The sequence below is a fragment of the Sphaeramia orbicularis genome, chromosome 19, assembly GCF_902148855.1.
Source record: "Sphaeramia orbicularis chromosome 19, fSphaOr1.1, whole genome shotgun sequence".
Classification (NCBI taxonomy): Eukaryota; Metazoa; Chordata; class Actinopteri; order Kurtiformes; family Apogonidae; genus Sphaeramia; species Sphaeramia orbicularis.
In genome coordinates this window covers 5,179,502-5,202,238 of record NC_043975.1, presented here as the reverse complement: position 1 = coordinate 5,202,238, position 22,737 = coordinate 5,179,502, and the positions used below count along the sequence as shown (strand labels likewise).

Genomic DNA, 22,737 nt, shown 5'->3' with positions numbered 1-22,737 from the left:
CCTGGATAACTGTAGGTATGGTACATATTTTATTTCTGTCTTTTTTTTTTTAATATGTGTATAATTGCTATCTATTCAATTTTATTTTATGTATTTATTTTTGCTTTCATAATCTTGATGTTTTCTGGTAAATATATTTACATGTTTATGTTTATATTTAAGTTGAGGGTGGGAACTTGTGTTCAAAAACCGTAAAAATGTAAAGACTGTATGATGGATCCATGTAATGCTGTTAAAAATCCACAAATAAAATTATTTAAAAAAAAAAAAAAAAAAAAAAAAAAAAATATATATATATATATATATATATATATATATATATATATATATATATATATATATATATATATATATATTCTTAATACCGTAAGTATAATTTCCAGAACACTCCTGTCTGCAGGTGAAGTACTTTGAATTTGACTGAATTAAGTAAAACAGTGACATGAGCATAACCAGAAGTGTGTTAATATAAGAAACACTAACATGAATGAACCCCTGCTGAAAAAGAGTCGAAAACAGACACAGAGCTGGAGTTTATATACGGTCCAAACATGACAGAACCTGAGGATCTGACCTAGAAGGAAAATACATGAGATTACACCAGAAACAGAGGAGACGTGTTCAAGACCTGAGTGTAAAACTAAGAGGAAGCTGCATTCATTCACACATTCAGGTAATTCACAAATAAACTACACAACCTATAGTCACCAGCAGGTAAATACTGCCTGAATATAATGTCTGTATGAGCAAAAAATACATAAACCAATTAAGTGTGCATAAAGAGATACAGGAAGTAAGGAAATAGGAAAAGTACTTAAAAAAATCTTTGTAATTTAACTTGTAGTTTTTGACACAGTTCAGTAGAGTGTACACAGTGATCCTTTTCATAAAAATAATGATGATACCACTTAGACTACTGACACAAGGGACTGTTTTTATCATCAAAAATTACATTTATGTTTGTGGTTTTTAACCCATTAAGACCCAAACCTCCACCAGCAACCAAAACCATGTACTGATCTAAACTGTTTAACACCTGCTGATCCACTGATCCTATCAATCCATGTAAATAATTGGTGTAAAATACAGTTTGTCATCTTTTCATGGTCATCAGATATGATTCCTTTGGATGTTCAGAGGCTCCGTAGTTGCCATGGAAACACCGTCATCTTCTACAACATTGATTCACCGACTTACTTGATTCACCAGTAAAACCCATGGAGTTGGATCAGTGACAGTGGGTGGACACACTGGGTTTATGTTCAGTTAATGAGAGATTTGCTTGAAAATGACAACATCTGGTCTCAGAAAATGAAAAAAAAAAAAAAAACCAAGCGCTTTTGGTCTGTTTTTCCATTTCTGTCAGGTAGTAACTGTCTTTTTTGTTATTAGAAAGACAAAACAAAAATCAATCCATTTTTTTTTAAAATTTGGTTTATCTGTTTGGACACTGAAAAAGAAAAACTACTTGAAATTTAATTTTAATTCTTTTATTTTAAAGCAAAAATCAAATTAACCACTAGTTTTTCTTTTGTTTCTGGAAAAAAAATCCAATTACCAGAACATACACTGACCTATGACACATACACCAATGCCTTTTGTTCTACAACTGATATGAGTAATCGTATCATGTCGATACTAACTCTAGTCTGCTTTCAGTCTTGGTCTTGGAGTTGGTTTCAATAAGGCTTGGTCTCAGTCTCGCCTTAGTGCAGTAGTTCTCAACCTGTTTTGGCTCTTGACCCCAGACATTCAAAACGGAGACTTCTTTTTTTGGGTTTTTTTGGTAAAATTAATTTGGTTTTGATCATGTAATAGTTTGCTATACTATGTCGCAAATAAACTTTAATTTTAGGGGACACTTAGTCTATATAATGTATATTATTGTGGACAGAGGCAGAAAATCCAGGTGTAGATTACTGCACAAAGGGAGAATTTGATTTTCCTTGGTCAGGATATGTCCAGTCAGTCCAGCTGTGATTTACAAGGAGGACAATTAATACTGAACAAACAAGAACTCAAACTATGAATTATGAAAGAGCTGCAGCATCTGAAACTGACCACAACGAACATTTGACAGATAAACAGAACCACAGTGCTGCAGTTTCACACTCACAGTTTGTCTTTTATGGATTGTTATGTGTCAACTCACCATATAATTTATATTTGTAAGTTTGTTTTTTTTTTTTTTAATCAATTACTAGAAATTTCATGTGACCCCACATGCGGTCCCGAGCCCAAGGTTGAAAAACACTGCCTTAGTGTGTCATGGTCTTGTTTTTTTTAATTTTTCTTTCACTTTATTTTTATTGTTTGATTTCTGAACTTTACAAAACAAACATCAGGGACATTTGGATACACTGACCATAAAAAACCTCTGTGACTAACAATTGTTTTTAGTCATGTGACGCTGAAATGAAAATTGTCCATTTCTTCCATTGATCATGACACTGTTCTTCTTGAGTCCTCAATCTGTGGGTCAGAATCTCCATCTCAAATATTCCATTCACTGTTTGTAGCCAGTCGTTAGTTGTAGGTGGTTCTAATCATGGTCTTGGTCTTGTCTTGGTCTGGATACCCTCCGGTCTCTGTGGTGTCTTGGTCTACAACACTAACATCTGCTAAGAAGAAATCTTCAACCTACTCCACATCAACTCTAACCTGATTATATGCTGGATGCTGCTGTGTGTGTATGTTCTAGGACACAGGTGTCAAACATGCGGCCCGGGGCCAAATCCGGACCACCAAAGGGTCCGTCCGGCCCTTGGGATGAATTTGTGAAATACAAAAATTACACTAAGATATCAACAATCCTTTTAGTTCAGGTCCCACACTCAGACCAGTTCAATCTCCAGTGGGCAGGACCAGTAAAATACTATCATAATAACATATAAATAATGACAACTCCAAATTTTTGTCTTCATAAATGTAAATATTTTCATGTATTTACACTAAAACAAAGTATAATTTCACAAAAAATGTGAATAACCTGAACAAATATGAACAGCCTGAAATTTCTTAAGAGAAATAAGTGTAATTTTAACAATATTCTGCCTGTTACTAAATGTTTTGTGTGTTTGTAAGTTATAATGTACATGTGTAAATGATAAACTGAGGCAGAATATTGTTAAAATTACACTTATTTTTTCAGTTTGTTCATCTTTTTCATATCTTTTGAAAGGATAGTTTGTAGATGTAAACCTGTTCATAATGTAAATTTGCTTCTTTCGCTCTAAAAAATAGAGAAAAGTTTGGAGTTGACAGTTCCTGCCTGTTATCAAATGTTTTGTGTATTTGTAGATCCACTGTGATCTGTAAGTTATAATGTACATGTGGAAATGATAAACTGAGGCAGAATAGTGTTGAAATTGAACTTTTTTTTTTTAACCCTTTGTAGTCCACAAATAGAAATATTCTGAAATTCAAAATTTTAACTTTAGTATGTTATTGGAGGACCAAACAAGACTTTATTACTTTTGTGACATTTTGAATTTGTTTTTTATCATTATGTAGAAAATCAAGGTCAAAATTACCATATTTGGTTCCTTACCAGTAAGTGACCAAAAAAAAATCAAAGAGGAAAAACACATGTAAGGTGAAAGGAACATGTGTTTTGAACTATTACTGCCACTGTCTTGTAATGTATGTGAAAATGACCAAAAATAGTCACTTGCCTGATGAAGGGTTAAGAAATGTCCTGCCTGTTACTAAATGTTTTGTGTATTTGTAGATCCACTGTGATCTGTAAGTTATAATGAACATGTGTAAATGATAAACTGAGGCCGAATATTGTTAAAATTGAACTTATTTTTTTACAGAAATGTCAGGTTGTTCATATTATTCACATTTTTAAAAGAACAGTTTGTAGATTTAACCCTTTCATGCACGAATTAAGAGAACCTTAATCAAAATTTTTTCCTGAGTGTTTTTATTCCTCTTTAGGCATGAAAAAAAACAATGTGATTGAACATTTTCTTCTGAAAAATAAAAATAAATAAATAAATAAAATAAAAATAATCAAAAAATTAAAAAAAAAAAACAAAACATAAAAAACAATAATGAAAAAAAAAAATCTTATGAACCTATTTTTCATGAAGTTGCAAAAATGTCCACTCAACTGGACACCATGTGTTTAATTTTTGACACACAGAAACATGCATTTACTGATAAATTGTGTGAAAACTATGGGGAGGGCTTATGATTCTGGGGGTTTATGCTCAGGAGAGATCTACATAATCTTACCAATTCATGTCAGAAGAGATATGTAGTGTCTTAAAACTTTAATAAAGATATGTGTAAAAAAAAAACAAAAAGAACAACAAAATCCATGAATATGCAAGAGAACAGCTGTAGAATAGCTGTCCACCGTAGTGACCGGTGTGCATGAAAGGGTTAAAGGTTTTCATCATGTAATTGGACTTTTTTTCACTCTAAAACATAGAGAAACGTTTGGAGTCGACATTATTTTCAGATTATTATGTTATTATTTTACTAGTTCGGCACACTTCAGATCAAATTTAGCTGAATGTGGCCCCTGAACGAAAATGAGTTCGACACCCCTGTTCTAGTGCTTGTACTGTGTGTGTGTGTGTGTGTGTGTGTGTGTGTGTGTGTGTGTGTCCAGGTCTGTCACTGTAAGCTGTGTAAGCTGGGAATGAACAAGCAGAAGATTGCAGTCATGATGTGACCCAGATGTCCCGGGTGCAGATCTTCAGGCTGAAAATGAGAGTGTGGATCAGGATCAGGGACCTGCCCCTCCAGTCACCTCCCTCCTCCTCCTCCTCCTCTTCCTCCTCCTCTTCCTCCTCCTCTTCCTCCTCCTCCTCTTCATCCTGGGACACAATCACAGGGAATTTAACAGCAGGCAACACCGTATATGCATGTCTCCGTCTATACTTTCTAATTTGATCGACTCTCTTTCTATATGTGTGTGTGTTTAAGCTGATCTTACCCGTGTAAACACAGGGGATCAGATTTTGGAGTGTGCGCCACTTGTTCTTGCGGATTAGACGTAACAGTTTTTTAATTTACTCTCCTCAGCTGCTTCCATAAGACGCTAAAATCAAGCCCGGCCCACCCCCGCCTCCCTCCTTCTCCCGTCGCCTGAGGGGGAAAAGGCCAGTGGACAATCACACCCCACCGTGCCGGTTTAGGCTCAGCGGGCCACTTTATTCAATGAGAAGCTCAGTTTGGGTGCGTGGAATTGTGTGTGCGCGGGCGGATTGAAGGGAATACGGGACAAAAGAGTTTAATATTTGGGATAAGCTGTGATTGAACATCCTCAGATCAGAGCAGAATGATCAAATTCTGCCAGTGATAATCCCTCATCTTGGAAAATTAAATACCACTCTGCTCCCTGTCTTCGGCTGCTCACACACACACACACACACACACATACACACACATACACACACACAAACGCACAATCTGACCCGAGTCTCATCACCCCTGTTGGTTCCTTAGGGAGCTGTTCTGATATCTGATGAGTTTTTCATTAATAAGACACAAGTCTAATCCAGAGGGAGAAACACAAAATGACAACGGATAAGCCATCACACACACACAAATACACACAAACACACACACACTATCTGACTAAATATCTTCATACATGCTCTTACTCATGTTTGTGTTTTAATCTCCACCCTGGGTTTAGTCACTCCAGCCTCCATGTTATTCCCTCTCATGTCTGTTGATAATTAAATGAATGAAATATCACTTTTCTATGTATTCAGGGTTTGTACACAGAGCTGGTCTCGCTAGTAATTTTGTGTGTGTGTGTGTGTGTGTAATCCTTTGGCTACATTTCTGAATAAGAATGATACAAGCCCTCTTTTAGTTTATGCCCAAATCTGATCTGAAGATTAAGAATGATATAAGGAGCGTATATTTCTTTGCTAACATGTTCCAAATCCGCTTTTTCAATCGTCTTGGTGTGGTTAGCGCATGCATCTGACCTCTGAAATTCACTCAAACCTCTAAAACACTCACTGATCTCAGGTCAAATAAGACAATGGTTTTGCATAAATTTAACTAAACAGAACTGATGTTTGATCCCTTAAGTTATACTTCCTCCCACTTAACCCTGTAAAGCCTGAACCATTAAATCACTAACACACACACAAAAAAAATCCAGTTCTTTGAAACGGGAGCCTTTAGTGGTCCTTCTGAACAACCAAAAAAATGTTTTTTCAAATACCAATTTCCACGTATGAGTTTCAATTTTGTATCATATTTGATACATCGGGTCTCAGTGCTCAAATATTATTATTTTTGAACAAACTAAAACATAATATAACACAGACATGTCGAACAAATTGATAATTCCTTTTCAAAATTGGTGAAGTTCTGCCTCCTTCCTCATTAATGACAGTTTTGAATTTCCCTCGGGATTAATAAAGTATCTATCTATCTATCTATCTATCTATCTATCTATCTATCTATCTATCTATCTATCTATCTATCTATCTATCTATCTATCTATCTATCTATCTATCTATCTATCTATCTGTCTGTCTGTCTGTCTGTCTGTCTGTCTGTCTGTCTGTCTGTCTGTCTGTCTGTCTGTCTATCTATCTATACTTAGTGCCAACACTTGAAGATTCTTACATTTTTTTAAATCGATGAGGATTTTTATTCCATAAGCTCTTTGGAATTAACCATACGCCATTTCTATACAGTAAAAATAAAAAATCACATCCAAATTTGTTGACAAAAAATAAGGATAAAGAAAGAAACTCAAGGACCCCAAAACCAAAAGTCACAAAGCGGTCCTGGAGGTGCTGCAGCTCAGTGTAGCGGTCCTGGAGGTGCTGCAGCTCAGTGTAGCGGTCCTGGAGGTGCTGCAGCTCAGTGTAGCGGTCCTGGAGGTTCTGCAGCTCAGTGTAGCGGTCCTGGAGGTTCTGCAGCTCAGTGTAGCGGTCCTGGAGGTTCTGCAGCTCAGTGTAGCGGTCCTGCTGTGGCGTGGTCACACGTGCTCGTCCAGGACCAGGTCTGTCTGCAGCTGTCCAGTTTCTTCATGCCTCTGTTACATCCTGACTATGGTGGACACGTTGCATCCAAAACGACACACCACCTGCCGAGTAGAGATTCCGGCCTCCAGGAGCCCCATAGCATGGCATCTGTGGTCACGTGTCAGTCTGGGCATCGCTGAGTTATTGCAAATGATTTTGGTGCTTTTCATCTTGTCTTTATAAACAGAACATGACCACTCCTTAACTGACCACACTTCCTTAAGTTGAGCAGTTCATTGCTGAGCAATGAGAAAAACAAGTCTTCTGAATGCAGACAAGTTCATTCAAGCGTGACAATAGCTCAACCCGTCTCAGGTTGTTAAGAAATTGTCTGGGATTATCTTCTACAGGTGAAACTGAAACATACTGATGCAGCTCAGGAACAATAAAACACATTCAAGTGTTGTGTTTTTATTGGCACTGAGTCTATCTATCTATCTATCTATCTATCTATCTATCTATCTATCTATCTATCTATCTATCTATCTATCTATCTATCTATCTATCTATCTATCTATCTTGTAGTGTCACTAGAAAGGCCCCTGGTGAACAAATCCCTCTCCCCTGGTGGATTATCTGTGTATTGCATGTATCTAATTGTATACATCAGGTTTTTCAAGAATAAAAAATATCACACTGATCATGTAGAGGACTTTAAAACTCATGTATCAAATCTGATACATTAGGCATTATAGGGCTAAACACCAGAAGTCTGCACAGCACCATAGTAATGTCAACATTTTTCCCCATACAGTTTGTTTTTTACATTTTTTTTAATTTTTTTTATTTCTTCAACTTGAGCTGTAAACGAAAACACCAAATACTCAATAACTGTCATGTTTTTTACACTTTAAATGCCTTTTTTGTAATGGAAACAAACCATATTTTTTGATGCAAAAAACCCCCCACAAAAAATGTGTCAGATATGATACATTTGGCGTTATAGGGTTAAGTTATACTTCCTCCCACTCCTTTTCAAATGTGCAAATAAAGTCATACTTTGCTTTCATGTATATGTATAATTTTTTTTCTCTCCATGATTTGGTACTATCTGTTTGATTTCTTAGGACTAAGTAAGATTACTTTGTTTTGTTGCATATTCGAAATAAACTAAACTAAACTTAAAAAATATATATATTAAGTTTTATGTACAATTATCACAGTAACAAAAAAAAACCAGACAAACGAGAATAAATGAGTACAAAAGAAAACAATGTGCCTGGGTAGTAACAGTCAGTCTATTGATTTTGTGTAAATATAGTCCATTTATTCCACTTTTTACCCAGTTGCGGTTCTTGCAGTCTCAGTCTGTGTGTTAATTTTTCCATTAGAAATATTTCTTTAATTGTGGATATTGAATGGTCCTTTGATGGAATGGTTGCCTTCCCCCAGTTCTTTGTTAAAGTTTTTTTTTTTTGCAGCTATTAAGAATGTGAAAAATCCACTTTTCTTCATTGGAACCATCACTTACTCCTTTAAACTTTTAAGCTTTCACACTATTTAGCTTTATTTTTTAAAATTCTGTTAATTACATTTTTATTTTATTTTTTTTTGTAAGTAAGTTGACTGCAGTGGTAGTATATTAAATCTATAAGAGGAACTGATATTAGATTAAAAAAAATAAGTAAAAAAATAAATATTCCAGTAGAAACTAATGCCATGAGCTGGAACACAGACGTAGTGACCCACCATTCAGAAAAGAAAAATGATAAAAGCGAACAAAATGGCCTGAGGGATCCCCAAGGATTAAATATATTTGCTGTAAAATGTTTTTGCTGTTATTTTTTTTTTTATAGGAAGTTATAATTTAATACCACTCTAGGGAAATCTGCACCACTTGGGAGTAAAATAAAGCCAGTGCAGACTCAGCTCCTGTCTACAGAAGCCAAAGTCTCAGCTGGGTAGAGCACATGTGGTGTTCTTATATAACTGTGTAATTTGTTTGGACGTATACAGAGGAAAGTCCATCTATAGGATGACACACAGACTGAAGTTCAGGCCTCATAGTTTGTCTGAGATCAAGTGCAATCACATGTTGAAACACAGGTGAGATGTTGAGGAATTTGTCCATAAAGACAGTCATTCTCCTTGGCATGTGATTTTTCTCATAAAATATCAGCTCCTGCTCCCAGAGGCAGAAGGAAAGCACCAGAAGCATGTTTCTACAACCTTTTATTGTACAAATATGATACATAAGGTATTTTCAATTGCATTTTGTTGAGGATCTACTTACAATGATTAAATAATATATTCATAATTATATTTTTACAAGTGTGCAGATGCAGGAAAAATGTCTTTGCTACTTTACAATGAGGTCTTTATGTCTGCAGAGGGAGCCATGTCTGCTATGTTCCTACAGTAGTTCTTTTTTTATATTCCAGCAGGCTCATCCAGTGTTCAAATGCATCTCCAGCTAATTTTGAGTTAATATCCTCTTAATTAAAAACACAGTGTTATAATAATAGTGCATCAACCCTCTGTGACATCACAGTTGGAGACGAATTTTACTATAAACATCAGTATAGATAGATAGATAGATAGATAGATAGATAGATAGATAGATAGATAGATAGATAGATAGATAGATAGATAGATAGATAGATAGATAGATAGATAGATAGATAGATAGATAGATAGATAGATAGATAGATAGATACATACATACATACATACATACATACATACATACATACATACATATATACATACATAGATACAGTTATAGATAGATAGATAGATAGATAGATAGATAGATAGATAGATAGATAGATAGATAGATAGATAGATAGATAGATAGATAGATAGATAGATAGATAGATAGATAGATACATACATACATACATACATACATACAGATATACATACATACATTCATACATAGATACATACATAGATACAAATATACATACATGCATACATACATACATACATACATACATACATACATACATACATTCATACATAGATAGATAGATAGATAGATAGATAGATAGATAGATAGATAGATAGATAGATAGATAGATAGATAGATAGATAGATAGATAGATAGATAGATAGATAGATACATAGATACATACATACATACATACATACATACATACATACATACGTACGTACGTACGTACATACATACATACAGATATACATACATACATTCATACATATATACATACATAGATACAGATATACATACATACATACATACATACATACTTAGTGTTTATGAGTTGATTCATATGTACATTTATGTTAAATTTATTGTATTTTGTTACTTTTTCTGCGATTAATGACCATTGATGGGTGCATATGTAACTGACTTTTTGCTTTTATTGTTTTGCTTTTTTTCCCAAAGTTTGAGACAAATAAAGAAATAAATAAAATACTAATAATTGCTACCTGAGCTAATTAGCAGGCTAACTGACGGGCCATCTTATCCTATACAAATGAACGCTATCATCAGCTAATGGAAGTTATATCAGTTTTATTGTAACTGGTAAACTTTGTGATAGAATGCTGTGACTGTTTTGTTGGCACAATTACAGCAGAGTTGCCTGTCAGGGATAAAAACAAGTTTTATTCAATAAACAAGAGCTCTGGATATGTGACTCATCAGCTGAGCTAATGCTAGCTGTCAATCAAAGCCAGCAGACCCATCTGTCAATCACAACTGCCACGCCCAATGGGTTATGTATTTGTGTGTTATTGTACGAGGCTTCACTTGGGAAAAGTCAATAAATGTAACTTGTGTAACCATCAGGATTTTTTTGTGTGCAAAGGTGAAGGAAAATATACACATGTAGTTAAGAAATAATAATGTATTTTAATCAATGACAACCAAAACCAGATTTTCTCAATAACAGATAACATAACTTGATTTAGAACTTGAATTTAATTTAATTTAGAAACAATTAATATTTCCAGAACTAAATATCAAAACCTCATATAGACCATTATTATAGGTAGATTAATAAACTGTATGTGAAAATGAACATACTAATCGGATTATTTAATTTTCAAAAACTATTTTTATGCTAATTATGCTTTTTTTCCTTTTTTTTTCATTGTCATATAACTTCTACAGGCTTCCATATCAGGACATATTGTTGACATGGTAATAAATATGCACGCCAAAATAATACAATAATTACACAAAAACAAACCTTTTTTGCTACAATGAAATTAAACAGTTTAAAACAAATAATTGTAATAAATAAAAGACTCGTTGGCACATCTTGAAACGTTTGTAGCGGAGTTAATTAGGGGAGCGCTTCTTTTATTGTCCAGACCGCCCCGCCATGTAATGTTTTCCCCTTTACACATCAGTGATAGTTAAACACCTGATACTTCCCTATGCTCCGTGTCTTCTGCATCTATTGTTATGTTTTTCTAACGTTGGACAGAAATGATTTAACCGTTATTTGCTACGTAGTTGAAGATTTCGGTTTAGTCTTTATTTTGCTTATAGAGTTCTACTTCGGTGTTCGCTGGTAAACATAACAAGTGACTCTAACAGATCCCATACATCACATACGTTCGGGAAAGGACCAATCGAAAGCTAGTTTTGGACAGGGGCAGAGCTAATTGACAGCAGGAGTAGCCAATTAACTGACGCTTTGACCCGACGTTTTGACCAATCAGCGGACATATGCCAAAAATAGCACCTCCTCTTGTTCAGCACCCAAAGTCGAAGGAAAGCTCTGGCCTTTCAATGGACGAAAGTGCTAGATTTGTCAGTGTTGTGTAATATAACCAATTCTCAGTGTCCATATTTGTTTTGGAGCGATCGGAATTGCCTGCATTTAATGTGAGAGACAGAACTGGCGTCAATCATGCGTAAAAATCAACGCTATCCAAGCAGGGAACCACCGAGAAAGGAATTATCGCCACTCATCTGAGGCCAATCTCGATTATTTTTGTCAAATAAGGAAACATAACATAGTTAGCTAGCTAACGTTAGCTCCGTAGATAGCTAGGTTAACGGCACCTCTTCACTCAAGAGCAGAATCCCGCAGAAAATCAAGATTGGATCTACATTCGCATAACAACAGGAAAACGTAAGTAGCATGCTAGTATATGCGCTAACGTCATTAGCTAGCTAGACTTTGACAAGCTGAGGGAACGGCTGCTAGCTGTGAAGTTAGCTTAAATCAACACTAGCAAACTAGGCCTTTCCGCAGAGGGACCAGTGTGAAGTGGCATGGAGTTCAGCATGTGGTCAGTAGATTGGTATTTAACACAGAAACGCATTTCCAAAAGCAGCCAGACGCTCATGCTACACGAACTGTGTTGAGCAATAACGTTAGCTTACACACGGACCGTTGCCAAAATGAAAGACTGTCCCCTGAGCTGAAGTTTAAAAGTGAGTCACCCGTAACGTTAAGAGCTAATGAAGCAAAATCTGAATGAAGCAAACATCGGTGTTAATATTTAATGGTTGAACACGATACGGTGGCCTCCAGTTCTTACTCTGATCCACAGCGGGCTAATCTAGCAGCATAGATGAGCTGCACTCGCCATAACTAGCTAATGACAGCTTAGCGGACTTTGTCATATGGGTGTCAATGGTTAGCTATGCAATGTTAGCTTGTCAGTCCAATGGTATTTCTAACGTTACAGTCTTAAATTTTACAGAGTCACTACCTGACGTTAACAACCCCCTTTAATTTCAAGCATACAGTTAGAAATTGTATTTATTAAGCAAAAACGCACGTACTGCAGGACATTTACATTGTTTTGTGTGTGTGTGTGTATTTGTGTCGACTTCTTAAAGTAATAATTTTAACCACATAGCAAATTAACTCTGAGTGTACATGAAAATTAATCTGACACTTCTCATTAAATGTTTGTATAAAAGTGTTGATAACTGTGCCATGTAGTAATGCTGCTCCTCCAAACGCCTTTCTGATTCTTATACCTCAAATAAAAAGCTGGACAATAATATTAAAGCCCAAGTACTCCATAACAATTCATGTTGAAGTTCAGAGGTACTATCAGAAAAATATTACTTCCAGTAGATCTGGGTGATATAGCCAGAAAATGTTATCGTGCATGTGAAAAGACACGAGACGTAACGCATCTGTCTTTGATTTAGTGATTAGCTCGACAACTTTAAACAAAAGAAGGAAATAAGACAGTTGTATGTGGTTTTAAACTCTTTCTTCACGTAACAAACATCAAATGGAAGAACATTTCACAAATCTAGAGGTACATTAAAAACAGAAATGAAGAATAAGCTTAAAACATTGAGATGATGTAAGTGTTTCAGCCGGGAATGCAAACAGAATAAACCATAAAGACAAAAGATAAATGTTTATTGTCATAAATTATGACCAGCATAATAATCAAGTATCAAAAGTAAACTATTCCCTATGCCAATGGGTCCGACTAAAGTATTATATTTTTGTTGAATATTCTTTTTCAGTCACTAATAATTGTGTAATGGTCTAATTCTTCGATGTGGAGTGAAGTTGAGACACTTCGTAGAGAATTAGGTACATCAGTAGTACATTACTGGATCCTATGTGTCAAATAAATGTAGACAAGTTGAAGTAAAATGTACCATATTTGCCACTGAAACGTAGTGGAGAAGAAGGATATAGGAAAAAGTTAAATATATAAAGCCGTGAGAAGTTGAAATTTCTTCCAAGTTTTTTGTGTAGCTGATATAGCACCCACATAACTTCATTCTGTAAGGGTGGCCATAACTAAATTATACATTACGTCACCAAAAGTAGCAGAAATAAGTACATCAGTCACAGTTATTGAGCGTGACTGATGTATTTACCAACTACCATGCAGTTTTATTGCTCTGAGTTGTGATTCAGTTGGTCAGAGTTCCAGCTGTTATGTATGCTGTTTCTTATAATGTTTTATTAGTCATGCATATCCAGCTCTACCTCCACACTTTGTTAGCGCTGTGTCAGTGCAATAGATAGGTCTGACTTCCACTATCGAGTAGGGGAGAAGTTATCTGGGTTGTTTGGTTAGTTTTTGTAATGGAGCTGAACGCAGGACGCAGCAGTTGTGCATTTGGTGCCAAGAAGGAATGCCAGTAGTACTATAACGACTGTCAGAAGTTGTCATTTTCACGGGGTATTTGTGCCTTGGATTGGGGATTATTTTACCATGACAAGCAGGACTTAAAGGTTGATAATGCACAGGTAGTGGGAGGATGGAGAATGATAATCTTGCCACTGCACGGTGGAAATATTCTGCCTTATACCGGTAGAGTACTTGCATTGAGACAGACTCGTATTGTCCAAATGGGCAGCAATTCCGAGGAAGACTCTAATGGGAGTTGTCTCTCCCATGGCGATAATGACTCCATCCATAGGGCATGAAGAAAACGGTGTGAATCATATGCTGTGGCCCTCGCACTCATCAGATCTCAACCCTTACTGAATGAACACCTATGGGAGATTTCAGACCAGCATGTTAGATAGCGTTGTCCACCACCATCATCAAAACACTGAATACAGGACTAGCCTCTGTACGAGTGGTGTTCGCAAACTTGGAGAATCTCCAAAGCAGCTTCTTCTTAACCCATAAAGACCCAGTGTTACTTTTGTGTCAGTTCCTAAGTACATTTTTTTAAAATAAAACTGTCCTCTGTATTTAGTGTTTTCTCAATGAAAACCATGTATTTTCCTGTATTTAATTCACTGATCATGTAGATGTTCATAGAAGCTCAGATTAAAGTTGAGGGTTATAATATCAGAAACAGAGAAAACTGAAGAAAAAGTGACTTTTTCAGCAAATATAACATAAAAATAAGTGTCCCCATCCGCTGTCATTGAGCCAACTCAATGGGTTTTACTGGTGAAGCAATGTTGTAGAAGATGACGATGTTTCCATGGTAACTACGGAGCCTCTGAACATTCGAGTGAGTCATATGTGATGACTATGAAAAGGTGACAAACTGTATTTGACACCAATTATTGACATGTATTGACAGGGTCAGTGATTCAGAAGTTATTAAATATTGTAGATCAGTAGATGGTTTTGGTCACCAGTTGCAGTGTGGGTCTTTTATGGGTTAAGACACTTCATGTTGGATTTTCTCTTGATTTGTCACCAGGTCTGTATATATTTCACTTCTCACATGTGAGGGGCAGGTCCATAGGTTCAGGACAGCTGTGTAAATGTGCAGGGTTTGTCAGGACCATAAAACTGGGAACTCCTACATTTACAGTAGATACACAGTACATATACAGCACAAGCCTTCACCAGCATGTGTCACCAAGTGGGTGAGGGTGTTGAGCTTTGGTTTGTATAAGCTGCAGTGGAAGCTGACTATGACTGTCATGTAGCAATACGATAAAATAAAATGAATTTTAGATAATGAGATGTTAAGATGAATTCCCATAGGTTAGGGATATCAAACTCATTTTAGTCCAGGTTCCACATTCAGCCTAATATGACCTCAAGTGGGCCGGTTCAGTAAAATAATAGAAAAATAGCCAACTAATATTGACAATTCCAATTGTTTCTCTTTGTTTTAGTGCAAAAAGTACAATTAAATAATGGAAATATTAAAATGTCTACATTTACAAACATTTCTTTTTCAAAAAAAGAATGAAGAACCTGAAGAACCTCAGAAAAATACATGCAACTTTATCAATATTATGCATCAACTTATATATGTGCATTGAAACTGACAGATGGCAGTGGATCTGCAAAGGCACAACACATTTGGTAACAGGTAGAATATGGTTAAAATTTTGCAGTTTGAAATATGGAGTTGTCATTATTTATAGGTTATTCTGCTATTATTTTACTGGTCTGACCCACTTGTGATTAAAATGAGTTGGACACTATTGACTGTTAATGTTTTCAGTGTAAATTTTGCACTTTGCAAATTCATCCCATGGGCTGGATTGGAATCTGGTGAGCTGGTTTTGGCCCACGGGCCGTATGTTTGACTCCCCTGCCGTAGGTTGTTAAAATGATCACACATAATATTAATGTGAACAAGTAGGCAGACCAAGGATACGGTCCTACTTGAAGGTTTGGCACCTAATTCTAAAGGTTGATCAACAGTCGTGTTTTAGTTTGGAGTTGGAAATGAGCGATCGTTGACTTTATTACAAACTGTCGGCCTGAACACCCAACTTTTCCTCTGCTTTATAAGGCTTAGGTGAAGGCAAAATCAACATGAGAGCATCAAAAATAAATCATTTTTCCAATCCATTGGTTTCTTTAGCAAGACTTGTTCCCAACCTTTTCAGATGTCTGTTTATTGTAGGTTTTGTAGGCAAATTTTGTGGTAATAATGGTACAAATTAGGGCTGCAACTAACGCTAATTTTAATAATCGATTAATCTGTAGATTTTAATAACTCATTGGCATGATTCATCGGTTAAACACAAAAGACTCAATTCTTGAAGATTGGTATTTAACCCAAAGCAATATTGGCTGCAGACAAATCACTAATGATTACATCCCTGCAATGGTGTCGGGTATAGTTAGCGAGCACTAGTCCACTACCTAGACTTGTTATAACTAGAGACTAGCAAGATATAGTCTTCAACCAGCTCTGGTTCTAGGCTAACAAACCAGAGTTGTATGTATTAGTTCCAGTCAACGATAGGTAACATTAGTGTGGTGGCCCGATAAACAGAGATGGATCAAAGTGTTATAATTACGACGATAGTGTCTAACTAGCTAGTGGGCTAAAGTAATCACAACACGTAGGCTATCTTAAATTAGGTTTACATTATATTCCTGGTAGCCATGGCAGCCCTGTTTGCCTGAAACGTAGTAGGCCATGGGATTTTGGGCAAGTTTTGTCACATAAACGGCGCACTGTATTTCGGCCAAATGGGGCTGCTGTGGCCACCGGAAACGTAATGTAAACCTAGCTTTATTAATCTGGCCTGGCATCCGAAGCCTCAGCCATGCTGCTCTGTTTTCCTCGTACACTCCACGGCGTGCACATGCCTCACTACTAACATGCTCAAGACCCAATGAATTGACTGTCGAATTCGGTGCCAACTCTTTTAAGAATCGATTTGGATTGTGAAATTGTCCTGAAGTAGGACCCGTAAACTCTGCACATGTGCATCTGGGTCTTCCACATACTCATGGAAAACGCTGTAACCTTTAAGATATGCATAAATCGCCTCGGGTACACATTGACCGTCTGTTAAATTTTTACAATCTTCCATACTGATAATTGATGTAGCCTTTTCAGAATGCTCTCCATTATTGCAGAGATGTGTCAGTGTTTGTGCTACATTCAGATTTTTATCTCGCGGTGTCGAAATCTATCCTGGCAGCCGTCCTGCTCACCTTTTCTAGTGTATCAGATGGCGATAATGTGCAAAGGTGACCAGCGTATGCCATGACTTGGTGTTGGGCTGGTGCCCTGCCATAGCAAGATACGGGAGGAGTTCATGAGCTGATAATCTTATCTGAGTCAGCAGTCACTGTGTAAAGACCGAGGAGCAGATGAAACCCGGCGTCAGTGGCAGATTGACACAGGTAACAGGCTTATTTTAGAGGCTGAAAGATCTTTAAGGCGTTCGCTGCGCAGTGATGGAAGTGTCTGACAGGTGTAAAAACAGAAAAAAATAATAAATCCAAGGGTCATTCCATGCTAACTTACTGACTTGCACTGCTGTGAAGGAATTATGGAAAATCGTACCTTTTATAAATATGCAATGAACGACAACTTTCCATTTAATGATCCTTAGTAGGAAAATATAGCATCAAAATATCTTAAAGCAGCTTTTCAGCTCTGCAGTTACATTTAGCAAAGAAATTGGATCGTAAAGCTAGAGGACATAATGGTGTTTGTGTTACAAACATCAACTGCTTCTTAAATGATTATGTGTTGTGTATATGGTGTCATTGATCGGCATAATTTTAGATCATGATCTTAACCCTTTAACCCCTGACGTGTTTGTGGTGAGTGTTCTGAATGTATGATTTATATAAATATTCATAAAAATTCAACCGTTTGCTCAATAGGAAAAATTTCAACATGTGCTGATAGAATAGAGCTTGCACTTTCTATAGACATCTGCGCATGCTCAGTGCACCCCCTGCCACCTGTGTAATGGGGGCAAACCACAGAGCAGTGACTCAGACCGACTCACTGTAAAAATACAGTTTTTTTTTTTTTCTTTTATTACACCAATTTCCTTGTCGTTTTTTTGTTTTTACTGTTGTTTTTTACTGTGTTTTTTAATGAGTTTTGATCATGTAACTTCTTTTTGGAGTTCAACCAAATGTCAAAAAGCAGCTGGACTGGTTTAGAAAAAAAGGACCCAAAACAAAAACTACTGGGCCCAAATTCAAATTCTTGTTGTTGTTCAGTGTGTTCCAGTTCACTGTTCATGTTCAACATCCTAAATCTCTTATTAATGTACATTCTGAGTGCCTTATTTAGTCCAAACCTGTTCAACTTCAATTCCTCTCTTTGTCTTTTTCTGTCATTCCACCCTGTTTTGACCCTAAAACACAGTAAAACAAAACCACTGAAGAAAAGGAACATAAGCACTTACTCACCTGAAATGGATGACAATTCACAGCAGAAAGTTTACCTGGAATAATGTCTCAGGGGTTAAAGGGTTAAATTGTCATATTATGTACTTTACAGAGGGATTGTATGGATTGTGTCATTAAAAATTAGTCAACAACACTATCAGTAGTTTCCTATTCGTCTAACATTAGTGCTAAATGTCCTGTTTATCTGTGTAATTACAGTATTTTCTAGCCTTATACAAACCTATAGATTTGAAGTATTAGTCAACTATTGTAGTCCTGTGAGTTTGTAGTAGAACATTAGTGTCTGTTCACTTTTCGTCTGCATTAACTCACAGACTTTGTTGTTTTGCTGTTGATGCTGAAATAATGATGAAAATGATTGTTGGTCCGTCAGCTGCTGAACTCCGACAGGCTGTCAGTCTGATTTACACAGACGCTGTAAGAGAGTAAAAGCATATTTTATTCATTATTAAATTCCAGCAAGATAAATGAGGCCAGTCTGAGTAATTAATGGAAACACCGCAGCTGTATGTAGGAAAATATGGAGTAATGTTTACTGCATGTACATTTGGTGAAAACATGGTCATAAAGTCAGTGCAAAATGATGTAAAAATGTAGAGTTTCTAGTCAGATACAACAACAGAATTCGTCACATACAGACCAAAACCTCCAACAACCACATGAAAACAGGTTATTATGATATATGTGTTTTATAAGAGCTGAGGAGGGTGGACTGATGCATGAGGGCAGATGTAAATCAGGGTTAGTTCATACAGTGTCATTAGGGTTTATTAGTTATTATCAGCGTGAATCTGAACTCAGTCCAATAGAAAATAAAGAACAAACAAAGATGATGAAAGAGAAATAATGAATAGAAAATCAGAACTAAAAAAAAGTATATACTAGAACAGTGGTTCTCAACCTCTTATGTCATCATGAGCCTCCTGTCACCCCCCCCCCCCCCCCCCCCAAAAAAAAAGGCGACAGGGCAGTGGTGGTGTTATAGCACTCTGTAGGTAACGCCCCCCTCACCTCATCATTATCCCCTTTTAAAGAAGTTGTTGGGGGGAGGGGTTTGGGAAGTGGTGCAGTAAATAATGCGACGGACCTCAGTGTGGACTGGGTGGGGGGTGGGGGTGGGGGGGTATGCAAGAGACGTACATTCACCATTGAGATAACATGTTGGTTGTAGGAAAGCCGCAACACTGGAAACACATTTTCTTCTGATATGGATACGTATACATTGTGACAAATAACACTGACTAATGCCCCCCCATCTGTGCCTCAGCGCCCCCTCTCAGCTTTCTCCATCCAAACGCCCCCCAACATTGTCCCAATGCCCCCTGGGGGGCTGTACCACCCCCATTCAGAAACACTATCCTAGAACAAATACTTATTTATAAATAATTATTTTGGTGATTTCAGCTTTTCTTTCTTTCTTTCTTTCTTTCTTTCTTTCTTTCTTTCTTTCTTTCTTTCTTTCTTTCTTTCTTTCTTTCTTTCTTTCTTTCTTTCTTTCTTTCTTTCTTTCTTTCTTTCCCTTACGATCGTTGAAGTTAATTTGTATATATTTTCTGATTTCCTTCCACCTTAATGACAGTAAACTGAATATGTTTGGGTTTATCGGCTCATCTCTTGGCCTTTTAGAGTCACTTTCTCACTGTTTTCTTATATTTTATAGAAGCAACAGTGAAATGTTTGTTGATGCTCAGTGAAGTGTTCTAGACATGTGGGTGTGCTTCATATGTAGGCTTTTACCAGATTTCCTTTACTGTAACTGAACAGTCATAGAGTGAACCTGCTGTTATTTGTCATCCAGTTAATAAACGCAGTGGTGATGTCAGTGACCGTTGAACACATTCCAGTGGGTCGTATGCAGAATAACACTGAACAATGGTTTATTTCTTTATTTTCAACAGATTTGGACTGACTTGTTTGGATTTCAGATTAGGGTTTGGGATATGGTTGGGTGTTGTTTGAGGTTTGTCAATCTGGATCTGTTAATTGAATCTCTGATGTTTTTTTTTTTGCAGAACTTTTCAAGTTAATCACAATCGTGGTAGTCAGTGCATGACTATATAACAGCAAAAGACTGTAATAGAAAAGTGTACAGGGTTATATTGTAGATTCAGTGACACTGAGCAGAGAAAGATGCTGCTATATGAAAACTGACAGATGTTTTTTTAAATGTTTAAGTTTGTATGATGACATTAAATAATTAGTAATCTGTGGATTTTCCATGATGAAGAACCAACTAGACTAAGTCACAATGTCGCCCACAATAATCGCAGAATGACTTTTTCGCCAAATTTTACAGCACTTTTTTTTTTTTTTTTTTTTTTTTCAAATATACATTTACCAGATATTTAAATTACATAAATTATCCTACACCTGTTGTTGGTACATTTTGATGTAAAACTTTCAGCAGGTTTTTTTCCCCTTCATGTAGAGATATAAATATTAGTCATATAAGGAGTAAGCAACAGCTGCAAACTATGGCTGGGTGATCTGAATCAAAGATTGTATGATCATATATTACAAATACATAACCTATGCTCTGATTCTCAGTATTTATCACATCTTTTAAAATGGTACATTAATTCTAGTCCAACCATACGAAGTTTCCCTGTAGTTTTATTGATCTTTTGATATATGGAAATTAGAATATTTTTTTAAAAAGTTAATTATATTTCAATTTCTTTTCCCTAAATTTATCTTTTTATGCGTTGAGGAGTGATGCTGAAATCTGATGGATATCATTGTTCTCCAGTTTAAAGTATAAAAGTCACATTCTCAGGTCAAACCAAAGATTCTCACCAAGACAAAGCTGTTATAGGAAGTTTAAGGGAAAGTTGGAGTGTTGTGAACTGGCCGGTTCCTTTAGTTAATGGCATTTATCAGTGTAATTATTATATTTTTTAAAGTGTATGTGCCATAATTATTGCTAGCACATGTTGCTACGCTAGTGAGTTTATTTCAGCCTTTTAACAGAAATCCTTTAGCTTCTTTCTGCACTTAAGTGATTGGGGTTTACCATGCATTAACTTGCAAAGTTTGTGTAATACATTGATTTGCTTTTGCTGAAGAAATAATGATGAAGAGTTACTCTGTTTGTCAGTTGCTCATGCGGTCCTCGATTTAAACAGATGCTTTAGAGTTATGGTTGTGTCAAAGCATTTTTGATTCATTATAAAACAACAGTGGAACAAGTGATGCGTCACTATCTTACTGCTGTGTGTACAGACAAACGTGGACTAATGTTTGCCTCATCTAGATCAGGGGTGTTTAACGTGCGGCCCGTGGGTCAAAAGTGGCCCACCAAAGGATCCAATCTAGCCCAAGGGATGAATTTGTGAAATTACACTGGAGATATTAACAATTTATCATTTCAGTTCAGTCCAATTTAAGTCTCTAAGGGGTTGGACTAGTAAAATATTATTATAACAAACTATAAATAATGTGAAATGTAAAGTGAATTTACAGAAAAATCTGTAAATTTACAAACTAGTCTTTCACAAAAATATGAATATCCTGAACAAATATGAACAACTTGAAATGTCTTAAGAGAAATAAGGACAGTTTTATCAATATTCTGCCTGTTACTAAATGTTTTGTGCATTTATAGATCCAGTTCAATCTATAAATTGAAATACAGCTGTGTTAATAATAAATGGAGGCATAATGCTGTTTAAATTTCTACAATATTACGTCTCAGCTTGTTATCAAGACAACTCACGGTTTGCAGTGATCTACAAATGCTTGAAACATTTAGTAACAGGAATAATATTGTTAAAGTTGAACACACTTTTCTTTAGAAATTTCAGGTTGTTCATGTCACATTTTTTAAAGGATAGGTTGTTGATTATTATTATTAATATTTTACTGGTCCGTCCCACTTGAGATTATATTGGGCTGAATGTGGCCCCTGAACTAAAATGAGTTTGACACCCCTATCCTAGATATTGTCAGTGTAGGTGCAAAAATGTTTCAGGAGAAAACTAATGTTGTTGTTGTTGTTTGTTTGTAAGCCACCTGCTTTTTATAAGAAGTGAGAAAATTGTGAACCAGACTGTGGTTCAGGGGCGTACCTCAAAGGTCATCATGTAATCATCACCTGGCCCTGGTGTCGCAACTCAGGTCTTCAAATATGTAGTGTTTTATCTCAGTTTGTACGCTCTGTACCTCACATGTCACCAACATGTACAGCGTTATGATCAAACATTCGTCTGGTATT

General features: G+C 36.2%; 1 protein-coding gene across 2 annotated transcripts in view; it reads left to right on the top strand.

The window, feature by feature from the left end:
• Positions 1 to 11,679: 11,679 nt before the first annotated feature.
• Positions 11,680 to 22,737, top strand: part of ppm1bb (protein phosphatase, Mg2+/Mn2+ dependent, 1Bb) — a 59,092-nt gene continuing 48,034 nt past the window's right edge. For both annotated transcript variants that reach the window (XM_030163651.1, XM_030163650.1), the window contains exon 1: positions 11,680 to 12,067. The gene's annotated coding sequence lies outside the window, so the exon portion shown is untranslated. The remainder of the gene's footprint in view (positions 12,068 to 22,737) is intronic.